This window comes from Coregonus clupeaformis, chromosome 14 (genome assembly GCF_020615455.1).
Source record: "Coregonus clupeaformis isolate EN_2021a chromosome 14, ASM2061545v1, whole genome shotgun sequence".
NCBI classification, from domain to species: Eukaryota; Metazoa; Chordata; class Actinopteri; order Salmoniformes; family Salmonidae; genus Coregonus; species Coregonus clupeaformis.
Genome location: NC_059205.1, coordinates 19,896,390 through 19,919,923, shown reverse-complemented (window position 1 = coordinate 19,919,923; position 23,534 = coordinate 19,896,390). Strand labels below are relative to the sequence as shown.

The following is a 23,534-nucleotide window of genomic DNA, read 5'->3' as shown; positions in this document are numbered from 1 at the left end:
CATAATAATTGAGTCATGTAAGCTTGATAAATTATTAAATACATTTTCAAAGAAGCGTGGATCATCATTTCTTGGACCAAATAGATTAATGAGCCAAATCCTTGCGGATCTGTTTGAACGGATCTGCTTGAACATTCGGATAAAAATTATTGTTAATTAATATCATCACTCCTTTTGAGTTTCTTTGCCCATGGGAGAAATGTATTTAGCCCCCCAGTCCTTTTTCCATACAACTTCGTCTAAAGGTGTAGATTCAGTTTCCTGTAAACAATAAAAATGTATGCACACATGACTGTAAGTCGCTTTGGATAAAAGCATCTGCTAAATGGCATATTATTATTATTATTATTATTAACAATAAATATTATATTCCTTCTCTTTTAGCCAGGTAAAGACTGATCGTCTTTTCTTAGTATCTGCTAAGCCATTACAATTATAACTAGCTATGTGTATTTCACCACTTACCATAATGAGATACACGTTTTAATTATACTTAACATAATATATGTTTGTAAACTTACCATTAAGAAGTACCATGATCATTTAGTGTCCATATAGCTGTACCATGTTATTTGCACTGTTAAGTGTACTGTAGCTGCTATTAAGTAAACCTCTAATTGTCCTCCAATATTCCCCCCGCTAAAACCTCCCCTCATCCCAAGTTGGGTTGTCCATCCAGTGACTGTCTGACCATCCCTGTGCACATCATTTCGAACGCCCACGCCTCGGTTGTAGTGCGTCTAGTTATAAAAAAATAAATACTGAATATATACAGTACCAGTCACAAGTTTGGACACACCTACTCATTCAAGGGTTTTTCTTTATTTTTACTATTTTCTACATTGTAGAATAATAGTGAAGACATGAAAACTATGAAATAACACATATGGAATCATGTAGTTACCAAAAAAGTGTTAAACAAATCAAAATATATTTTATATTTTGATTCTTCAAAGTAGACACCCTTTGCCTTGATGACAGCTTTGCACACTCTTGGCATTCTCTCAACCAGCTTCATGAGGTAGTCACCTGGAATACATTTCAATTAACAGGTGTGACTTCTTAAAAGTTAATTTGCAGAATTTCTTTCCTTCTTAATGCGTTTGAGCCAATCAGTTGTGTTGTGACAAGGTAGGGGTGGTATACAGAAGATAGCCCTATTTGGTAAAAGACCAGGTCCATATTATGGCAAGAACAGCTCAAATAAGCAAAGAGAAACGACAGCCCATCATTACTTTAAGACATGAAGGTCAGTCAATCCAAAGTTTCCTCAAGTGCAGTCGCAAAAACCATCAAGCACTATAATGAAACTTGCTCTCATGAGGACCGCCATGGCTAAGGAAGACCCAGAGTTACCTCTGCTGCAGAGGATAAGTTCATTAGCGTTAACTGCACCTCAGATTGCAGCCCAAATTAAATTTTCACAGAGTTCAAGTAACAGACACATCTCAACATCAACTGTTCAGAGGAGACTATGTGAATCAGGCCTTCATGATTGAATTGCTACTAAAGGACACCAATAAGAGGAAGAGACTTGCTTGGGCCAAGAAACACAAGCAATGGACATTAGACTGGTGGAAATCTGTCCTTTGTTCTGATGAGTCCAAATTTGAGATTTCTGGTTCCAACCGCCGTGTCTTTGTGAGACGCAGAGTAGGTGAACGGATGATCTCCGCATGTGTGGTTCCCTCCATGAAGCATGGAGGAAGATGTGTGATGGTGTGGGGGTGCTTTGTTGGTGACACTGTCTGTGATTTATTTAGAATTCAAGGCACACTTAACCAGCATGGCTACCACAGCATTCTGCAGCGATACGCCATCCCATCTGGTTTGGGCTTAGTGGGACTATCATTTGTTTTTCAACAGGACAATGACCCAACACACCTCCAGGCTGTGTAAGGGCTATTTTACCAATAAGGAGAGTGATGGAGTGCTGCATCAGATGACCTGGCCTCCACAATCCCCCGACCTCAACCAAATTGAGATGGTTTGGGATGAGTCGGAACGCAGGAAAAGCAGTCAACAAGTGCTCAGCATATGTGGGAACTCCTTCAAGACTGTTGGAAAAGCATTCCAGGTGAAGCTGGTTGAGAGAATGCCAATAGTGTGCAAAGCTGTCATCAAGGCAAATGATGGCTATTTGAAAAATCTCAAATTTAAAATAAATGATTTGCTTAACACTTTTTTGGTTACTACATGATTCCATATGTGTTATTTCATAGTTTTGATGTATTCACTATTACTCTACAATGTAGAAAATAGTTTAAAAAAATAAAAAATAAAAATTGGAAATAACTTGAATGAGTAGGTGTTCTAAAACTTTTGACCGGTAGTGTAGGTGTTTCTCTTGTCCAGGTGGGTGTGGGAAATATGGAGTGTAATTGAGATTACGTCATCTGTGGTTCTGTTGGGGTAGTATGTGAATTGGAGTGGATCCAGGGTGTCTGGGATGATGGTGTTGATGTGAGCCATGACCAGCCTTTCAAAGCATTTCATGGCTACAGTTGTGAGTGCTATGGGTGAGTCATTTAGACAGGTTACCTTGGCGTTATTGGACACAGGGACTATGGTGGTCTGCTTGAAACATATAGGTATTACAGACTGGGTCAGGGAGAGGTTCAAAATGTCAGTGGACACTTGCCAGATAGTCAGCACATGCTCTGAGTATGCGTCATGATAATCCATCCGACCCTCTGGCAATGTGAATGTAAACCTGTTACACACATCGGCTACGGAGAGCGAGATCACACAGTCGTCCGGAGTAGCTGGTGCTCTAATTCATGGTTCAGTGTTGCTTGCCTCGAAGCGAGCATAGAAGGGATTTAGCTCATCTAGTAGGCTTGCGTCACTGGGCAGTTCACGGCTGGGTTTCCCTTTGTAATCCTTGATAGTTTGCAAGCCCTGCCACATCCGACGAGCGTCAGAGCCGGGGTAGTAGGATTCGATCTTAGTCCTGTATTGACGCTTGCCTGTTTGATGGCTCATCGGTCGTAGAGGGATTTCTTAAAAGCGTCCAAATTAGTATCCCGCTCCTTGAAAGTGGCAGATCTTGCCAGCCAGTTCAGCCGCCACCCGTACTCCAGCATGTCCGGTGGTCACCAGCACCACAGGAAGTTCTCCAGCCAGTGCCCTCGTAGGGTGACCACATGTCCCGGATTGTGCGGGACAGTCCTGTATTTCGGCCCATTGTCCCACCTCCAGCAACCAAACAATAATGTCTTGCATTGTATCAACAAATTCCAGGCCTCAAACCAGCAGTCGCCAGAGCTGCCCCCAGGCGTCCAACGCGCTCTAGCCAGCCAACTCGACACCAGTGATGTAGCCAGACCAGTGACTGCCAGAGCTCAGGCCTGCCTAGCAACAGCCACCAGAGCCCAAGCCATTCCAGCAGCCGGCCTAGCTCCTCACCGCACCCCAGCCGGTTCCACCATGAGCAGCACTCGAGCCTTGATGAGTGATTGCCAGTGCTTCAGCCTGACCAGCAACCAACAGAGCTCCAGGAAGCAGAGATGTCGCCAGAGCTGCAGCCCGACCAGCAACTGCCAGCACTCCAGCCTGCTCCACCTGTAGACTGCCAGCCAAACTTGCAGCTACCGGTGCCCGAGTCAGCACCACAACCTACACTAGCCATCGCCGGACATAACTCTGGTGCTGGTCCCTACACTGCCTGCTGCCCTTGCAGACCTGTTCAGCCGGGACATGATGCCCAAGCCGACTCTCCAACCAGAGTCCCACTCAGTGCCTTGGGTTCCAGCAGCAGATGCCAGACCCAGCACCAGCTCTGGGCCTGATGTCCGGCTCTGTCCTGGACCCACCGGCCGACCAGATTACAGTCCTGGTCCAGACATCCACTCCCGTCGACAGACCATCTCCATTGGCCGACCCAGCACCAGCCCTGGGTCCGATGTCTGTTCCTGTCCTTGGCTCATCAGCTGCATTCCTAGGTCCATCGCCTTCACCAGCTCCTGAGGATACATCACTGCTAAACCCACAACCAGCACTGGGTCTGATGTCCAGCCCTGCCCATACAACACTGCCTGATCCAGCACTGGACCAGATCTGGGCCTACCGCTGGCTCCGGATCTGGATGAACATCGAGCCCCCGTGGGAGAGCCACCACCTAACCAAAGCTCTCTCCCTGTTCCGGTCAAATAGGATGCCTCCATGGGATGGCCTCCTCCACCAGCCTGGACACCTCCGGCAGCACGGGCATGGACCGCCCTGAGTCCGGCTGGACAGCCCGGCCTCACAGTCACTGTGAGCACCTTGTCCTTCACTGCCTGCTCCATTCATGCCACGGAAGAAGTCCGATTGCACATTCTGATAATCAAAGCAACTAGATCACATGCATTTGACTGACTGGTCACATAGCTCACAGTGTATACTCTTAGAAAAAAAGGTGCTAAGTTGAACCATATAGGGTTCTTCGGTTTGTCCCAATAGGGGAACCCATTTTGGTGATAGGTAGAACCCTTTGCAGACGGTTCTACGTAGAACCCTTTATGCAGGGTTCTTCATAGAACCTCCTGTAAATGGTTCTACCTAGAACCCTCTATGCAGGGTTCTTAATGGAACCCCCTATAAATGGTTCTACCTAGAAACTCCTGGTTTACAGGCCACATCAGGCCTGCAAGTCACATTATGCTGGCTTGCAAAGTTATGTGTAATTCCTATTGGAATCCAGCCAGAGTGAGGAGATTCAACAATTTGAACTTTTAATCACTTGCAATCTACATTCAAAATGACTGCCAGGGTAGGGAAGATTGACTAATGGGACGACATAAGTCATCTCAACTAGAACAACTACAGTGCATTCGGAAAGTATTCAGACTCCTTGACTTTTTCCACATTTTGTTACGTTACAGCCTTATTCTAAAACATTTTTTTTATTTTTTTATAATCCTCATAAATCTACACACAATACCACATAATGACAAAGCGAAAAACAGTTTTTTTAGAAATGTTTGCAAATGTATTAGAAATAGAAAACAGAAATACCTTATTTACATAAGTATTCAGACCTTTTGCTATGAGACTCGAAATTGAGCTCAGGTGCATCCTGTTTCCATTGATCATCCTTGAGCTGTTTCTACAATTTGAGTCCACCTGTGGTAAATTAAATTGATTGGACATGATTTGGAAAGGCACACACCTGTCTATATAAGGTCCCACAGTTGACAGTGCATGTCAGAGCAAAAACCAAGCCATGAGGTCGAAGGAATTGTCCGTAGAGCTCCGAGACAGGATTGTGTCAAGGCACAGATCTGGGGAAGGGTACCAAAAGATTTCTGCAGCATTGAAGGTCCCCAAGAACACAGTGGCCTCCATCATTCTTAAGTGGAAGAAGTTTGGAACCACCAAGACTCTTCCTAGAGCTGGCCGCCCGGCCAAACTGAGCAATTGGGGTAGAAGGGCTTTGGTCAGGGAGGTGACCAAGAACCTGATGGTCACTCTGACAGAGCTCCGGAGTTCCTCTGTGGAGATGGGATAACCTTCCATAAGGACAACCATCTCTGCAGCTCTCCACTAATCAGGCCTTTATGGTAGAGTGGCCAGACGGAAGCCACTCCTCAGTAAAAGGCACATGACAGCCCGCTTGGATTTGCCAAAAGGCACCTAAAGACTCTCAGACCATGAGAAACAAGATTCTCTGGTCTGATGAAACCAAGATTGAACTCTTTGGCCTGAATGCCAAGCGTCACGTCTGGAGGAAACCTGGTACCATCCCTAAGGTGAAGTATGGTGGTGGCAGCATCATGCTGTGGGGATGTTTTTCAGTGGCAGAAACTGGGAGACTAGTCAGGATCAAGGGAAAGATGAAAGGAGCAAAGTACAGCGAGATCCTTGATGAAAACCTTCTCCAGAGCGCTCAGGACCTCAGACTGGGGCGAAGGTTCACCTTCCAACAGGACAACGACCCTAAGCACACAGCCAAGATAATGCAGGAGTGGCTTCGGGACAAATCTCTGAATGTCCTTGAGTGGCCCAGCCAGAGCCCAGACTTGAACCCAAGCAAACATCTCTGGAGAGACTTGAAAATAGCTGTGCAGCGACGCTCCCCATCCAACCTGACAGAGCTTGAGAAGATCTGCAGAGAGAAATGGGAGAAACTCCCCAAATACAAGTGTGCCAAACTTGTAGCGTCATATCCAAGAAGACTTGAGGCTGTAATCGCTGCCAAAGGTGCTTCAACAAAGTACTGAGTAAAGGGTCTGAATACTTAAGTAAATGTGATATTTCCGTTTTTTATTTGTAATAAATGTGCAAAAATGTCTAAAAACCTGTTTTTTGCTTTCTCATTATGGGGTATTGTGTGTAGATTGATGAGGGGAAAAAAAACAATTTAAAACATTTTAGAATAAGGCTGTAACATAACAAAATGTGAAAAAGTTAACGGATCTGAATACTTTCCGAATGCACTGTATCTCAGTAACGGGTGTTATTTATCTTTGTGTAGCATAAGGTTAATCAACCAATCAATGTACATGCAAAAACACAGATATTGAAACTATTATGAAAATCAACCTGCAATAGAGCATGCTGGGAAATATGATATTGATGGGCGTGGTTTTTAGTGTTTTACTCAACACAGCAACACAGAGTAAAAATGACACTCACACAACTCTAGTTATTAACAACAACACTATTGTTATTTTACACCACTGAGTGTTAAGTTAATTTAACTCCTGAATCAACACTAGAAATGTTACACTGAAAAATCAACACTAGGTAAAACTGGCCAATTTGAAAAATCAACACTAGGTACAACTGGCCAATTTGCTGTGTACCATACAGTACTCCATTCTATTATCCTACTCTCTGCTCTATGAAATCACAGTAAGTCGCTCTGGATAAGAGCGTCTGCTAAATGACTAAAATGTAAATGTAAAATGTAAAATACAAATTTCAAAGACAGAAATCATGGCAACGATATCAACTATGTCAGTACTGTATATGTGATTAAGGGAATACCAGATACATGCACAAATATTCCCATATTGGTACAGTTAAAAATATTCTCACACCTATCTTACTCAAACTCCTGATGTTACAGTTTAAACACTGAAGTAAACAATAACACACTATTTCAAATAGAGAAAAAAATATTACAATAAAAAAGCTTATTCAGATTCAGAAGGGTTCTATGCAGAACCCATCTTACCTTCCAAATAATCAATTTTGCCTTCCATACAATCGTCAAAGAGCCCTTTCTTCAAAAAACGGTTCTTCAGATAAAAACGGTTCTTAGTTTAACCTTATCCCTCCGCAAATAACCTTTTTCTTTACCCTTTTTTTTTCAGGTCTGTGAGAGCCATAAATCTTGCTTGTTTGTAGGTGACCAAATACTTATTTTCCACCATAATTTGCAAATAAATTCATTAAAAATCCTACAATGTGATTTTCTGGATAATTTTTTCTCATTTTGTCTGTCATAGTTGACGTGTACCTATGATGAAAATTACAGGCCTCTCTCATCTTTTTAAGTGGGAGAACTTGCACAATTGGTGGCTAACTAAATACTTTTTTTCCCCACTGTACAATACCGGTCAAAAATTTTAGAACACCTACTCATTCAAGGGTTTTTCTTTATTTTACTATTTTTGTAGGATAATAGTGAAGACATCAAAACTATGAAATAACACATATGGAATCATGTAGTAACCAAAAAAGTATTCAAATAGTCACCCTTTGCCTTGATGACAGCTTTGCACACACTTAGCATTCTCTCAACCAGCTTAACCTGGAATGCTTTTCCAACAGTCTTGAAGGAGTTCCCACATATGCTGAGCACTTGATGGCTGCTTTTCCTTCACTCTGCGGTCCGACATATCCCAAACCATCTCAATTTGGTTGAGGTCGGGGGATTGTGGAGGCCAGGTCATCTGATGCAGCACTCCATCACTCTCCTTCTTGGTAAAATAGCCCTTACACAGCCTGGAGGTGTGTTGGGTCATTGTCCTGTTGAAAAACAAATGATAGTCCCACTAAGCCCAAACCAAATGGGATGGCATATTGCTGCAGAATGCTGTGGTAGCCATGCTGGTTAAGTGTGCCTTGAATTCTAAATAAATCACAGACAGTGTCACCAGCAAAGCACCCCCACACCATAACACCTCCTCCTCCATGCTTAACGGTGGGAACCACACTTGCGGAGATCATCCGTTCACCCACACGTGTCTCACAAAGACACGGCGGTTGGAACCAAAAATCTCCAATTTGGACTCCAGACCAAAGGACAAATTTCAACCGGACTAATGTCCATTGCTCGTGTTTCTTGGCCCAAGCAGGTCTCTTCTTATTATTGGTGTCCTTTAGTAGTGGTTTCTTTGCAGCAATTCGACCATGAAGGCCTGATTCACACAGTATCCTCTGAACAGTTGATGTTGAGATGTGTCTGTTACTTGAACTCTGTGAAGCATTTATTTGGACTGCAATTTCTGAGGCTGGTAACTCTAATGAACTTATCCTCTGCAGCAGAGGTAACTCTGGGTCTTCCATTCCTGTGGCGGTCCTCATGACAGCCAGTTTCATCATAGCGCTTGATGGTTTTTGAGACTGCACTTGAAGAAACTTTGAAAGTTCTTGAAATGTTCCATATTGACTGACCTTCACGTCTTAAAATAATGGTGGACTGTCGTTTCTCTTTGCTTATTTGAGCTGTTGTTGCCATAATATGGACTTGGTCTTTAACCAAATAGGGCTATCTTCTGTATAACCCCCCTACCTTGTCACAACACAACTGATTGGCTCAAACGCATTAAGAAGGAAAGAAATTCCACAAATTAACTTTTAAGAATGCACACCTGTTAATTGAAATGCATTCCAGGTGACTACCTCATGAAGCTGGTTGAGAGAATGCTAAGTGTGTGCAAAGCTGTCATCAAGGCAAAGGGTGACTATTTGAATACTTTTTTGGTTACTACATGATTCCATATGTGTTATTTCATAGTTTTGATGTCTTCACTATTATTCTACAATGTAGAAAATAGTTTTAAAAAAAGAAGAAAAATCCTTGAATGAGTAGGTGTTCTAAAACCTTTGACCGGTAGTGTATGTGTAAACTTTAAATGTTATCTAATGTTAGTAGCTAGTAGCCTAGTCAAGGATACATCATCATGCAATATTGGCACTCTACACTTGAGACATACCAAGCGGAACAAATGTAAACCTTGAAATTGGAGGTTTAAAATATCCCTCCAAGTTGATCTATTTTAAGAAAAGCAATTGGTTGGTGAATATAAAGTCCAATATCTTTGATCGGCTGATGCAGAATTTGTTACAGGTAATAATCACTGTCAGCTGGTGAGGTTAGTAGGGCTAACGTGTGCCAGGTTATCTGATGGGACCAGCTACAATGCAGCGTTCTATCACGTGCAACTATGTCGACGATTGTAATTGGCTGATGCGCATTTTGAGACGGAGGTTCAGGTTAAACGTATGCTTATTCTAATGTTCGCAAGTAAAGACCCGCGCTGTTCACACGTCAGCCTGTCCATCACGTGTGCCCTTGTTTATTTTGGTGCCTAAGCAGCACCGTGGTCTTGTGAGAGGAAACATAGCCTGTGCTAGAGGTTACATTCAGCAATTTATTTTGAAGAAGAAACCCCTGTGTTCTGTGGGGACTGGGGTCTGTTTTGGATTGTACATTTGTGTGATGGGGGGGAGATTCATAGGGATCCTGTTTGTTGCTGTGTTGGCTGCCAGGAAGGTGGGTGAGGAGAGGAGAGGAGGGAGAGGGAAAGCGAGCACACACACACACACTGGTGGTAAACACTGGGTGACCTCTCTCTCTCCCTCCATCAGGCAGCCACTCAGCTAACACGTTGCCTTATTAGGGTTGTCTACTGGGAGTGGAGGGAGGCAGGTGGACTGGGGAGGGGCAAGGGTGAGGCAGAGTTAAACATGTAAACATTGCCGTCTAAGCCCACGCGGTGCAATTTAAGAGAGACAAATCATGTTGTCTTTATAAATGCAAAGCATTGACAATATCCAAAAAGACAGTGACAGTGTTATGTTCGGGGTGTGTGTGTGTGTGTCAGTGTCTGTGTGTTGCTACACTTTGGTTCTGCTTTTTTCAGGAACAGAGATTGCGTCTCAAATGGCACCCTATTCCCTATGTAGTGCACTACTTTTGACCAGGGCCCTATGGGGAATATACAGTATATAGTCTCTATACACTGAGTGTACAAAACATTAGGAGCACCTTCCTAATATTGAGTTGCACCCCCTTTTGCCCTCAGAACAGCCTCAATTCATCGGGCATGGACTCTACAAGGTGTCGAAAGCGTTCCACAGGGATGCTGGCCCATGTTGACTCCAATGCTTCCCACAGTGTCAATTTGGCTGGATGTCCTTTGGGTGTGGTGGACTATTCTTGATGCACGGGATACTGTTGAGCATTAAAAACCCAGCAGCGTTGCAGTTCTTGACACACTCAAACCTGTGCGCCTGGCACCCACTACCACCTACTACCAAAGGTAATTAAATATTTTGTCTTGCCCATTCACCCTCTGAATGGCACACGTACACAACCCATGTCTCAATTGCCTCAATCCTTCATTAACCTGTCTCCTCCCCTTCATCTAGCACTAACTAGCTTTCATCTGGGTTTACCTGGTCAGTCTATGTCATGGAAATGTTTTGTACACTCCCTTTATAGGGAATAGGGTGGCATTTTGGATACATCCCTACTGTTTGGTACTGCTGCCCATGTCTGCGTGTAAGTTATGGTATTAGTAGTCGACACCCCAGATTATAACTGCTTTGGAAACAGACAGTAGATATTGCCAAAGCAGTATATTGGTACAGCATTGCAGTAAATACAGTACAATGCAATGAGGATAATGAAATACAGTTAATTTCAGTAGTAATAATAACAGTACATATAGTCATGTATGCAGGTACAACACTATTGCTGTTGTATTGTGTAATGTTCGGTCGATACATTTAATTAAAGAAAAATAAGATTATAAAAAGAAAAAGAAAGAATGGCTAATAAATACACAAAATGTACATGGATGATGGTTACACTATGTATTACTTGTAAGTTACTGTAGATACAATGTAAATACTTCAGGGAATTAATGGTCATGGGATTTCCCTCAGGCTATGGCATATCTGGCAGTAATATTTGCGGTTTCTCTCTCACCCAGAATAATTCACAGTTTTAGGTCATTAGTAAATGCACAGAAGTTGGGAATTGATTTAGATATCTTTAAAACGATGATCTTATTTGGGAGTATTTCTCACAGTAGAGGAAAAAGTGCATCTCTGTCTCTACCTCCACTGTCATGCAGTAACCACATAGACGCTTCTCTTTGGGTAGCCATGTTTTTTTGTGTTTCTATAGCCAATTGCTGGTCCCTGAGCCTGTATTTGGTCAGGCTCTGTCTCTGTTTTGTATCTCTGTCAGAGTAGAGATATTCTGCCAATTTATATTATCTTTTGAGGGCCAAATAGCATTTTAGTTTATTCTATGTTTTTTTTTGTAAAATAGGAGGTTTTCATTTCTGCAACAATTTGATTGATTTCTCTGTGTGTTTGGATAATAGGGTTGTTTAGTGTTTTTAACAGCGGATTTAGGAGACTATTGTCAGGATTCAGCTCTTGGGTTTCCAGTGCTTTGAATTGTAAGGATGTTTTGGGGCTTAATTTCAAATGGTGCCAACATTTTTGTGTTGTTTTCTTTATATGGACAATTAAAGGTACATATAAAGAGTTCAATTAAAGGTACATATAAAGAGTTCCGCTCTGCATGCATTATTTGGTACTTTCTTTGGGATATTTAGGATATATCTGCAGAATTCTGTATGTAGATTTTCTATTGGGTGTTTCTCCTAATGCTTATAATCGTAATTACAGATTGGACCCCAAACCTCTCTTCCATACAGTGCAATTGGTAAAATTACACTATTTAATATTTTGCACCGGATTTGGATAGGAATATTGATTTTTGAGAATTTTATTTTTATGGAGTAAGATGCTTTACAGGCTTTTTCTTTTAGTGCATTCACTGCCAGACCAAATCCACCAGAGACACCGATTTTTTTGGTCCCAGGTAGTTGTACCATTGGGCATGTTCAACCATGGTATTTCCTCATTTGAATGAGTGTCTGCTGCTCTGATTCCTGGCCTTTTTCTGGAAAATCACGACTTTGGTTTTCTGAAGTTGATGTTGATTGCCCAGTTAATGCTGTATTCCCAAAGAATGTTAAGTTGTTCCTGTAGATCTTGCTCTGTTGGTGACAGTAGGACAAAGTAATCTGCGTAGAGCAGGAATCTGACCTCATCTTTGAGGGTCAGTCCAGAGGCTGCAGATCGGTCCAGCAACACTGCTAGTTCGTTGATGTAGACGTTGAACAGGGTTGGACTTAAACTGCACCCTTGACTCACCCCCGCCCTATTTTATTGTTCAGTTTAATACTACATGTGTTGTTCGAGTATATCGATTTTATGATGTCGTATACTTTGCCCCAATCGCCGCTATGGAGGGTTTTGTAATATACTGAACAAAAATATAAATGCAACATGTAAAGTGTTGGTCCCATGTTTCATGAGCTGTAATATAAGATCCCAGAATTTGTCCATACGCGCAAAAAGCTTAATCTCAAATGTTGTGCACAAATGTGTTTACATCCCTGTTAGTGAGCATTTCTCCTTTGCCAAGATAATCCATCCCCCTGACAGGTGTGGCATATCAAAAAGCTGATTAAACAGCATGATCATTACAAAGGTGCACCTTGTGCTGGGGACAATTAAAGGCCTCACTAAAATGTGCAGTTTTGTCACACAACACAATACCACAGATGTTTTGAGGAAGTGTGCAATTGGCATGCTGATTGCAGGAATGTCCACCAGAGCTGTTGCCAGAGAATGTAATGTTTGTTTCTCTACCATAAGCCGCCTCCAATGTCATTTTAGAGAATTTGGACGTACGTCCAACCGGCCTCACAACCGCAGAAAAAAGTGTAATTACGCCAGCCCAGGACCTCCACATCCGGCTTCTTCACCTGTGGGATCGTCTGTGGGGGTGCTGAAGCGTATTTCTGTCTGTAATAAAGCCCTTTTGTGGGGAAAATGAATTCTGTTTGGCAGGGCCTGGCTCCTCAGTGGGTGGGCCTGGCTCCCAAGTGGGAGGGCCTATGCCCTACCAGGCCCACCCTTGGCTGCGCCCTTGCCCAATCATGTGAAATCCATAGATTATGGCGGCCTAATTTATTTATACAGTAAAATCTTTGAAATTGATGCATGTTGCCTTTATATTTTTGTTCAGTATATAATCATATATATATATATATATATATATATATATATATATATATATATATATATATATATATATATATACACACTACCATTCAAAAGTTTGGGGTCACTTAGAAATGTCCTTGTTTTCCATGAAAACATACATGAAATGAGTTTGAATAGGAAATATAGCAAAATGCATAGGAAATGTAGTCATTGACAAGGTTAGAAATAATGATCTTTAAATGAAATAATAATTGTGTCCTTCAAACGTTGCTTTCGTCAAAGAATCCTCAATTTGCAGCAATTACAGCGTTGCAGACCTTTGGCGTTCTAGTTGTCAATTTGTTGAGGTAATCTAAAGAGATTGCACCCCATGCTTCCTGAAGCACCTCCCACAAGTTGGATTGGCTTGATGGGCACTTCTTACGTACCATACGGTCAAGCTGCTCCCACAACAGCTCAATAGGGTTGAGATCCGGTGACAGTGCTGGCCAATCCATTATAGACAGAATACCACCTGACTGCTTCTTCCCTAAATAGTTATTGCATAGTTTGGAGCTGTGCTTTGGGTCATTGTCCTGTTGTAGGAGGAAATTGGCTCCAATCAAGCGCCGTCCACAGGGTATGGCATGGCGTTGCAAAATGGAGTGATAGCCTTCCTTCTTCAAGATCCCTTTTACCCTATACAAAGCTCCCACTTTACCACCCCCAAAGAACCCTCAGACCATCACATTGCCTCCACCATGCTTGACAGATGGCATCAAGCACTCCTCCAGCATCTTTTCATTTGTTCTGCGTCTCACAAATGTTCTTCTTTGTGATCCGAACACCTCAAGCCTCGAATCGTCTGTCCATAACACTTTTACGGGGCCTCTCACTCCTCTTTCTATTCTGGTTAGAGACAGTTTGAGCTGTTCTGTGAAGGGAGTAGTACACAGCGTTGTACGAGATCTTCAGTTTCTTGGCAATTTCTCGCATGGAATAGCCTTCATTTCTCAGAACAAGAATAGACTGACGAGTTTCAGAAGAAAGTTCTTTGTTTCTGGCCATTTTGAGCCTGTAATCAAACCCACAATTGCTGATACTCCAGATACTCAACTAGTCTCAAGAAGGCCAGTTTTATTGCTTCTTTAATCAGCACAACAGTTTTCAGCTGTGCTAACATAATTGCAAAAGGGTTTTCTAATGATCAATTAGCCTTTTAAAATGATAAACTTGGATTAGCAAACACAACGTGCCACTAGAACACAGAACTGATGGTTGCTGATAATGGACCTCTGAACGCCTATGTAGATATTCCATTAAAAATCATGCGTTTCCAGCTACAATAGCCATTTACAACATTAACAATGTCTACACTGTATTTCTGATCAGTTTGTTGTTATTTTAATGGACAAGAAAATAGATTTTCTTTTGAAAACAAGGACATTTCTAAGTGACCCCAAACATTTGAATTGTAATATATATATATATATATATATATAATAATCATGCCTTGTGGAATCAAAAGCATTCTTAAAATCAACAAAACATGTAAATACTTTTCCGCTGCTTTTCTGATGAGTAAGCTGGTTTACTAGTGTGTGTAATTTGTGTATGTGGTCTGTTGTTCTGTGTTTGGGTAGAACACTAATACATTTTTTGCTGAGAGCGTTATGTTGTGTGAGAAAGGTCTGTATTCAGTCATTGAGAATACAGTAGAATAGTTTCCTCATGTTACAGGTGATACATATTCCTCTATAGTTATTAGGGTCTAATTTGTCACCTTTTTTATATATGGGGGTTATTACCCCCTTGTTCCAAATATCAGGGAAGCAGCCTCTCTCCAAAACCAGGTTGAATAAGTATTAATTTGTCATCCTGCAGCTCAGGAGTACTATGTTGAAGCATTTCATTCCTGATGCTGTCAGGGCGCATGCCTTCCAGGTTTAAGGCTTTGTATTGTCTTCGAATGTTCAGCCTGTGTAATTTGGTATTGGTAGTCAATTGGGTTCTGGTTATTTTTAATTGTGTGTTCTAGGGAGCTTTTTCTTGCACATTTTAAAGTAAGGTCTTCTGATGGTAATATTCCATAGAGACTTTCAAAATGATCTTTCCAAATGTTGCCATTTTGAATGGCTAGGTCATTTCTCTGTTTTCCATTTAGACCATTCCATTTCTCCCAGAACTGGTTTTATCAATGGAATCTTCAATCTCTTTCAGAGTGTTCCCAAAATGCTTCTGTTTCTTACATCTTAGGTTTTGTTTGTATTCTTTCAATGTGTCACAATATTGTTGCCAAACATCCCTATCCTGTGGTTGGTGATGTTATCTACTTGATAAAGATCTAAATTTTTTCCTTATGAGATTACATTCCACATCAAAGCATTTCTCTTTTTGAGGTTTCCATAAATATGCAAGATAGATATAATGTAATTTATTCACAGCCAAATGTATTTCACTAACTCCTTTCCATTTTTGTTCACTACCTGGTCAGAGCTATTTCTATTACTACTGATGGAAATCAGGTATAAGGAGGGATGTCCAAATATACAGTGTGTCTATTACCCGTTTCTACACATTCAGGTTCAGAACCTGTTCTAGCATTAAAATCCCCCCACAAAAGTACATTTCCCTCAGCTTGAAACTGGTTGGTCTCTCTTTGGAGATTATCATAAAACTGATCATCATAGTAAGATGAATCTGAGGGAGAAGCATACACCACACCTATATATAAATCATTGTCACTAAGGATTTTGCCTTTGTTGAGTTTTTACCAAATATGGGTTTTACCCTTTTTCATTTGGCTCAGTGAAAGGTCCTGGTTATACCATATGATCATTCCTCCCGAGACCCTGCCCTGTTTTATGTTTTTATGTTTTCAAAATGGAAGTGGAATTTCTCTATAGCCTGAAGGACATTGAGTATCACCACTTCACCATTTTTCTAGAAGTATTATTATGTCTTGACCTTTGGTGTTGTCAAGACCTAAGGTAGAGGACTACAAGCCCTGGATATTCCAATAACTTATAGTTAATGATCTCATTTCATATAAGTATATACATCTAATTATATATAATTTGGTTAGAGTAAAGTACATAGGAAATTAATACACAAGCAAATATAGAACAGGAAAATTAAAACGTGTGTGTGTGAGAAAAACAAAAACATAATAAATACAAGTGTGTATTAATAATAATAATAATAAAAGGTTATCTCTCCCTCCCTGCTCTCTTTGCCTCTCTCTCTCCCTGCTCTCTCTCCCTGCTCTATCTGCCTCTCTCTCTGCCTCTCTCTCTGCCTCTCTCTCTGCCTCTCTCTCTCTCTCTCTCTCTCTCTCTCTCTCTCTCTCTCTCTCTCTCTCTCTCTCTCTCTCTCTCTCTCTCTCTCTCTCTCTCTCTCTCTCACACCATCTCTTTCCCTCCATACTCTCTCTGCCTCTCTCTCTGCCCCTTCTCTCTTCTGCTTTCCCTATAGTCTTACTCAATTTGTGATGACTTAGACAAGTGGTATTTCTCTCTCTCTCTCTCTCTCTCTCTCTCTCTCTCTCTCTCTCTCTCTCTCTCTCTCTCTCTCTCTCGCGCTCTCTCTCTCACACACTATCTCTTTCCCTCCATGCTCTCTCTGCCTCTCTCTCTCTTCCCCTTCTCTCTTCTGCTTTCCCTATAGTCTTACTCAATTTGTGATGACTTAGACAAGTGGTATTTCTTGCCCATTATTGGACATTGTGTCTGAACTATTTCACTATTGTGCTGCACTATTGAAACCTGTCCAGGTTTCTAACAAGTCTATGCCAGTGTGTGTGTGCATGTGTGAGTGGGTGTGGTTGTCTGTGTGTGTGTGCGCTTGCATCTCTTTCCTGCTCCACTCCTCAGTCCTCCTGGCACCGTCCTCCAATCCATTTTCATCGTTTTTATCATCAGGGCTAATTTCTGTCTGTAATCTGATTAGGGGCTCTGTGCAGCTTTAGCACCCTGCCTGCCTGCAGCCTCTCTCTCTCTCTCTCTCTCTCTCTCTCTCTCTGTCTCTCTCTCTGTCTCTCCCTCTATTTGCGCTGAGCTCCCTGGCTGAGCTCACTCACTCACTCACTCACACACACACACACACACAGAGAGTCTGTTTGTCTTTCAGGTTGCTGGCCTGAGCTGGGGATCCACTCAGTGTGGTCAGGCCTTAATGCTATTTGCCTCGATGTTTGTCTGTGTAGTACCTCACTGTCACAGTCTGTCAGTCTGTCTGCATCACTGCTGCTGTGACTGTCTGTGAACAACGCTAGCTGCGGGACAACCCGAGCCTGTCAGCAGCGTATGTTCTGTCCGTCTTCAGCCTCCCTACAAACATGTTCCGGAACCCATGGATCACTAATTATCTGTGCCATGTCAAATACGGTGTCGGTGGGCAAGGTAAGGGCAAGGAGGAGGAGGGGACTCTGGAGTGTGTGTGTGTGTGTATGTGTATGTGGTAGGCTTTGACTTAGTAGTTAGCACTTATTGTCCATTCATAGTAAAGAACTGTCCTTGTGTTGTGCAGTGAGTGAGAGATTCCAAGGACATGAGTTACTTTGATTCGGTGCATGCTCTGTTAGGGACTCGACTGGCTTTGACTGTGTGTGTGCATGCGTGTGTGCATGTGTGGGTATGTGTGTGTGTGTGCGTGCATGGGTATGTGTGTGTGTGTGTGTGTATGTATGTGCGTGTGTGTGTGCGCACGCGCGTGCGTGTGTGTGTGTGTGCAAGGGCTGCTACAGCTGCAGTAGCCCCATTGAATAATGAATCAAGTATCCATTTGTCCATGTGGACTGAAGAAGTGTACCTGTTGCTGTTTCTTTGTTACTTTCTTCTCATCTGATAAAAACTTCCCAAGTAGTCAACAGGTGCTTTATCCTTGGTACATCATTACTGTATTGCTGCAAACCATTATACCCCCCTCATCCATGCACTTCAGGCTTGTATGTATCAAGCGTCTCAGAGTAGGAGTGCTGATCCATTTAGATTTATGCTAGGATCTGTTAGGTCTTTTAGATTATAATGAATGGAGAGGGGGGACCTGATCGTAGATCAGCACTCCTACTCTGAGACCCTTTATGAATACGTGGCCCTGATATCAGACTATGAAGGCTGATAGAGAGGGTGGTTTCCATGACTTTAACTGAGGATGGACACATTCTCTCAAGTCTATTCGCTCCTGTGATGCCCGCCTGCCTTGAGACGAGACGAGGGGCAGTTTGTTTAACAGGGTCTATTTTTCAGCTTGTCCTTTCCTCTGTGTATTAATAGAAAACCCCTTTCTTCACTGAGCTCACTTTTGAAAGTCAGTCTCCTAAGCTCGTCTTTGGCATGTCCTTTTCGCTCGGCTGCCCACGAACCAACTGGACATTGTCATGGGTGGGCGACTGACCTGTCTCTGATTAAGATGACCTGATTGACACATTCACTCTCAGGCCACCACCCATGACAACACCAGGGGACACTATTTGGCATGACAGCCTTTTGGTGGCCTGTCATGCCAAATAGTGTCCCCCTGCCAAAAAGTGTCCCCCCTCGCGTCACATTGGGATTCGATAAGCCATTAGTGTCCGTTGCTATATCAATGGTGTGATGACCTAATGTGTTGAATTTTGGAGATCATTACAGCCTAAATGACGTTCTTTTCATCCCCACTATGTAAACAAAGCTGATTTCCACTACAATTTCGTTGTTTAAAGAAGTTTTGTTTATCTCATGAGATGAAAACAGTACTTCAAACTAGAGGAGCCTTGTCCCGTAACATGACCTGCCTCCTATACTGGGGAGAAACTTTACAACAGGGTCATGTTTCTGCCTGCCTGGGGTAGAGGGAGGGTCAACCATGCTATGGGCTATCTACCTACCCAGAACTGGATGAGAGCTGTTTTCCCATTTTACCTTTGGGATGACAGTGGAAGTTGATAAAAATGCTTCTTCATGGACCTTGGTTGGAGAGCAAGGTAGCAGCAGTGTTATTAGATATTTCATTGAAAAAGCAGTTGTTTCGCTCTCATTTTCCAATGGTTATTGATTGATATTGAAGGAGTGAATGCCTTATTTAGGCTGGAGTCTAGAGTTAGTCACTGTAGCAGGCATGTGCTGGTTATCTACAATGTGTAATTCCATCATGTTTCCATTTAGATTATGATGATGACATAATATGCTTTTTGTCAGATTGCAGTGGAAGATTGAGTCATTGTAAAACATGGTGGAGTCCTGTTTTGGTCCACTATGACACATTCTTGATATGTCTTTGTAATATTTATGTAATCAGTCCTTTTTTATCAGGTAATTCATTTGGAGAGTTTCACCACGCTGTTTCACCACACTGTGTGACAGGAACAATCAAACCAATTAACTTACACAGAATTATTTTTCTTACATATTTTCTCTCTCTGTTTCTCCAGGCTTTGGAACTGAGGCTCCAGTCAAACTCTGCACTTCAACCTCATTGCCAACAGAAGCTCTAAGGTGGGGGAAGTCATTTTGTGTGCAGTTCTCGCGTGTCATATTCTAACATATACAGTAGACCCATTTCACAGTCGTGTTGTGGCACGCACAATTATGCGTCAGAAAGAGTATTTTTTATCAAAGAAAGTGATTGAGCCAACATTAAACTTCAGATGTAAGTCAACAAATGTAAGATAATTTGATTAGGTTGTTATTGCAAACATTACATATTGTAATCCTGAAGAACATGCAATCGGCCCCATGTTGTTATACAGTTGAAGTCGGAAGTTTACATACACCTTAGCCAAATACATTTAAACTTAGTTTTTCACAATTCCTGACATTTAATCCTAGTAAAAATTCCCTGTCTTAGTTCAGTTAGGATCACCACTTTATTTTAAGAATGTGAAATGTCAGAATAATAGTAGAGAGAATTATTTATTTCAGCTTTTAATTCTTTCATCACATTCCCAGTGGGTCAGAAGTTTACATACACTCAATTAGTATTTGGTAGCATTGCCTTTAAATTGTTTAACTTGGGTCAAACGTTTCGGGTAGCCTTCCACAAGCTTCCCACAATAAGTTGGGTGAATTTTTGCCCATTCCTCCTGACAGAGCTTGTGTAACTGAGTCAGGTTTGTAGGCCTCCTTGTTCGCACACGCTTTTTCAGTTCTGCCCACACCTTTTCTATAGGATTGAGGTCAGGGCTTTGTGATGGCCACTCCAATACCTTGACTTTGTTGTCCTTAAGCCATTTTGCCACAACTTTGGAAGTATGCTTGGGGTCATTGTCCATTTCGAAGACCCATTTGCGACCAAGCTTTAACTTCCTGACTGATGTCTTGAGATGTTGCTTCAATATATCCACATAATTTTCCTTCCTCATGATGCCATCTATTTTGTGAAGTGCACCAGTCCCTCCTGCTGCAAAGCACCCCCACAGCATGAGGCTGCCACACCCGTGCTTCAAAGTTGGGATGGTGTTCTTCGGCTTGCAAGGCACCCCCTTTTTCCTCCGAACATAACGATGGTCATTATGGCCAAACAGTTCTATTTTTGTTTCATCAGACCAGAGGACATTTCTCCAAAAAGTATGATCTTTGTCCCCATGTGCAGTTGCAAACCGTAGTCTGGCTTTTTTATGGAGGTTTTGGAACAGTGCTTCTTCCTTGCTGAGCAGCCTTTCAGGTTTCGTTTTACTGTGGATATAGATACTTTTGTACCTGTGTCCTCCAGCATCTTCACAAGGTCCTTTGCTGTTGTTCTGGTATTGATTTGCACTTTTCGCACCAAAGTACGTTAATCTCTAGGAGACAGAACGCATCTCCTTCCTGAGCGGTATGACGGCTGCGCGGTCCCATGGTGTTTATACTTACGTACTATTGTTTGTACAGATGAACGTGGTACCTTCAGGTGTTTGGAAATTGCTCCCAAGGATGAACCAGAATTGTGGAGGTCTACAAATTTTTTTCTGAGGTCTTGGCTGATTTCTTTTGATTTTCCCATGATGTCCAGCAAAGAGGCACTGAGTTTGAAGGTACACCTTGAAATACATCCACAGGTACACCTCCAATTGACTCAAATGATGTCAATTAGCCTATCAGAAGCTTCTAAAGCCATGACATCATTTTCTGGAATTTTTCAAGCTGTTTAAAGGCACAGTCAACTTAATGTATGCAAACTTCTGACCCACTGGAATTGTGATACAATCAATTATAAGTGAAATAATCTGTCTGTAAACAATTGTTGGAAAAATTACTTGTGTCATGCATAAAGTAGATGTCCTAACCGACTTGCCAAAACTATAGTTTGTTAACAAGACATTTGTGGAGTGGTTGAAAAATAAGTTTTAATGACTCCAACCTAAGTGTATGTAAACTTCCGACTTCAACTGTATCTCATACATCATCAAGATAGGGATAGTTAAGGATAAGGGTAGGTTCTTCAGACTGGTTTAAGACTCATCTTGCCCAGTAAGCATTAAAAGCTGGACATGCTTGGAGCAGCTTATCCTAAGATGCTTTGTTCAAATGGCAGAACAGAAGAACTGTAATACCTCCATTAGGATTGCTTTGTCTCCCCTATTCACTAGTCCCTACCTTCCTATCCTGATGGAATTAGTGTACTTCTGTAACTGACAGCTCCTTTGCTGTATCCATTCAATGCTAGTCTATGTCAAGATTCTCCACCCTTTTCCCAAAGTGTGCACTTGCAAACTTCCTGAAATGGATTTAATAATGTTAAACATTCTTTCTAACCAATGCTCACACCAATCTAATGTTATTAAATATATCATACTAAAGCAGTCGAACGTAGCATATCATACTAAAGCAGTCGAACGTAATATATCATACTTACGCAGTCGAACATAATATATCATACTAAACGGGTCAAAGCAAACTGTCAAGACGTAGGATACTATACGTCCTACAATTCCTATTATATTGTACGACCGCTATTACATTGGTAGGCAAATGTAATGTAACGCAACGTAAAGTAACATATCATAATAAATGGAATGGCACAGATTTTAGTAAAATATAATACGTTTTGCTCTGAGGCCAGGTTGGGGTGGAGAATCAGAGATACTATAAGTAGAGATACTATCATTCATTTAATTTGTGAATTATAGGATTTCTATGGTCATGTGGTCATTCAGTAATGTTTCATAGAGTTGTACTGTTTCACATCGGACCATTGTGAGATCTTTTGTTTGACAAGTAAGAGGGTCAGAATGTTCCATTGTGACAGCAGAGATGTTTAGAAGATACTTGCCTGGCTTTGTGTCCTTTTGATTGCTCTGGATAAAGCCACTAGGACATGATCCTGACAGTTTCCTGGAGGTGTGCCATGTTAGGGTTAGGGGTTAACCTAGTTCTTAGCTAGATCCCTCTTCCCTCACGGAAGTGGAAGCACAGTACAAAATTACCTAAACTGACCCTGGGGACTGACAGTATGTTTATCCCTTTAAAGGCAGTGAATACAGTAATAGTAGTAGACACAACTGTGCCTTCACAATCTTAAAATGGTTTATTAGAATCACCAACTTAGTGGCCTTGTGGTTAGAGTGTCAGCTCTGAGATTTGGAGGTTCGATCCCAGTTCGAGTCATACCAAAGACTCAAAAAATGGAACCCTATGCTTGGCACTCAGTGTTAAGGAGATGGATTGGGGGCCTGCGATAGACTAGTGTGCTGTCCAGGGGGTGTGCTTGTACATCAAGCTACAGAAACATGAGATATTATAATTTCTTTAGCCATTTGATGTCCATATGTCCAATATGTGAGATGATATATCCAGTATGAATTTGTTGGCACCTCACTGAAGACTGGTATACAACTTATATACAGTACATCTTGAATAGCAAGTCTCATGATAAGATGCTAGATTCATTTGAACTCTTTTACTTTCAGCTTTCAGAACGACTTTTCCTTCAGGGACAAGACCGAGCTGGTCAAGAGTGCTACTGATATCGATGCCAATCTTCTGGCAGTACTACCCAAGGGTGAGCTGCTTCCCAAACACAGACTGCGTCCCAAATGGCACCCTATTCTCTATACAGGGGATTTGGGACGCACACCTAGTTATTGCGATAGGAATAATGAACTGACTAACAAACAGATTGCTGTCGTGCCATGTTTTGTAATTTTTTATATATATTTTTTCCCAGTTTCAGAATTAAAGAAACATTTTGAAAGCGTTGTCTCGAGTGGTTTGGAAATGAACAGGTATGTTTGCATATGTCGAAATCATAACCCTTGACAACCCTCCCTCTGTCCCTCCTTTCCATACATCCTTCATTTCTCATCAACTCTCGTAGTTACCTCAGACCGTTTCATGTTGATACTGTGT

General features: G+C 41.9%; 1 long non-coding RNA gene across 1 annotated transcript in view; it reads left to right on the top strand.

Annotated features, from left to right (window-relative positions):
• LOC123492353 overlaps nt 1-23,114 on the top strand; it is a 37,080-nt gene extending 13,966 nt beyond the window's left edge. The window contains exons 2-3 of the long non-coding RNA XR_006661725.1: nt 19,640-19,703; nt 23,096-23,114. This is a non-coding gene — a long non-coding RNA (uncharacterized LOC123492353). The remainder of the gene's footprint in view (nt 1-19,639; nt 19,704-23,095) is intronic.
• Nucleotides 23,115-23,534: the final 420 nt, after the last annotated feature.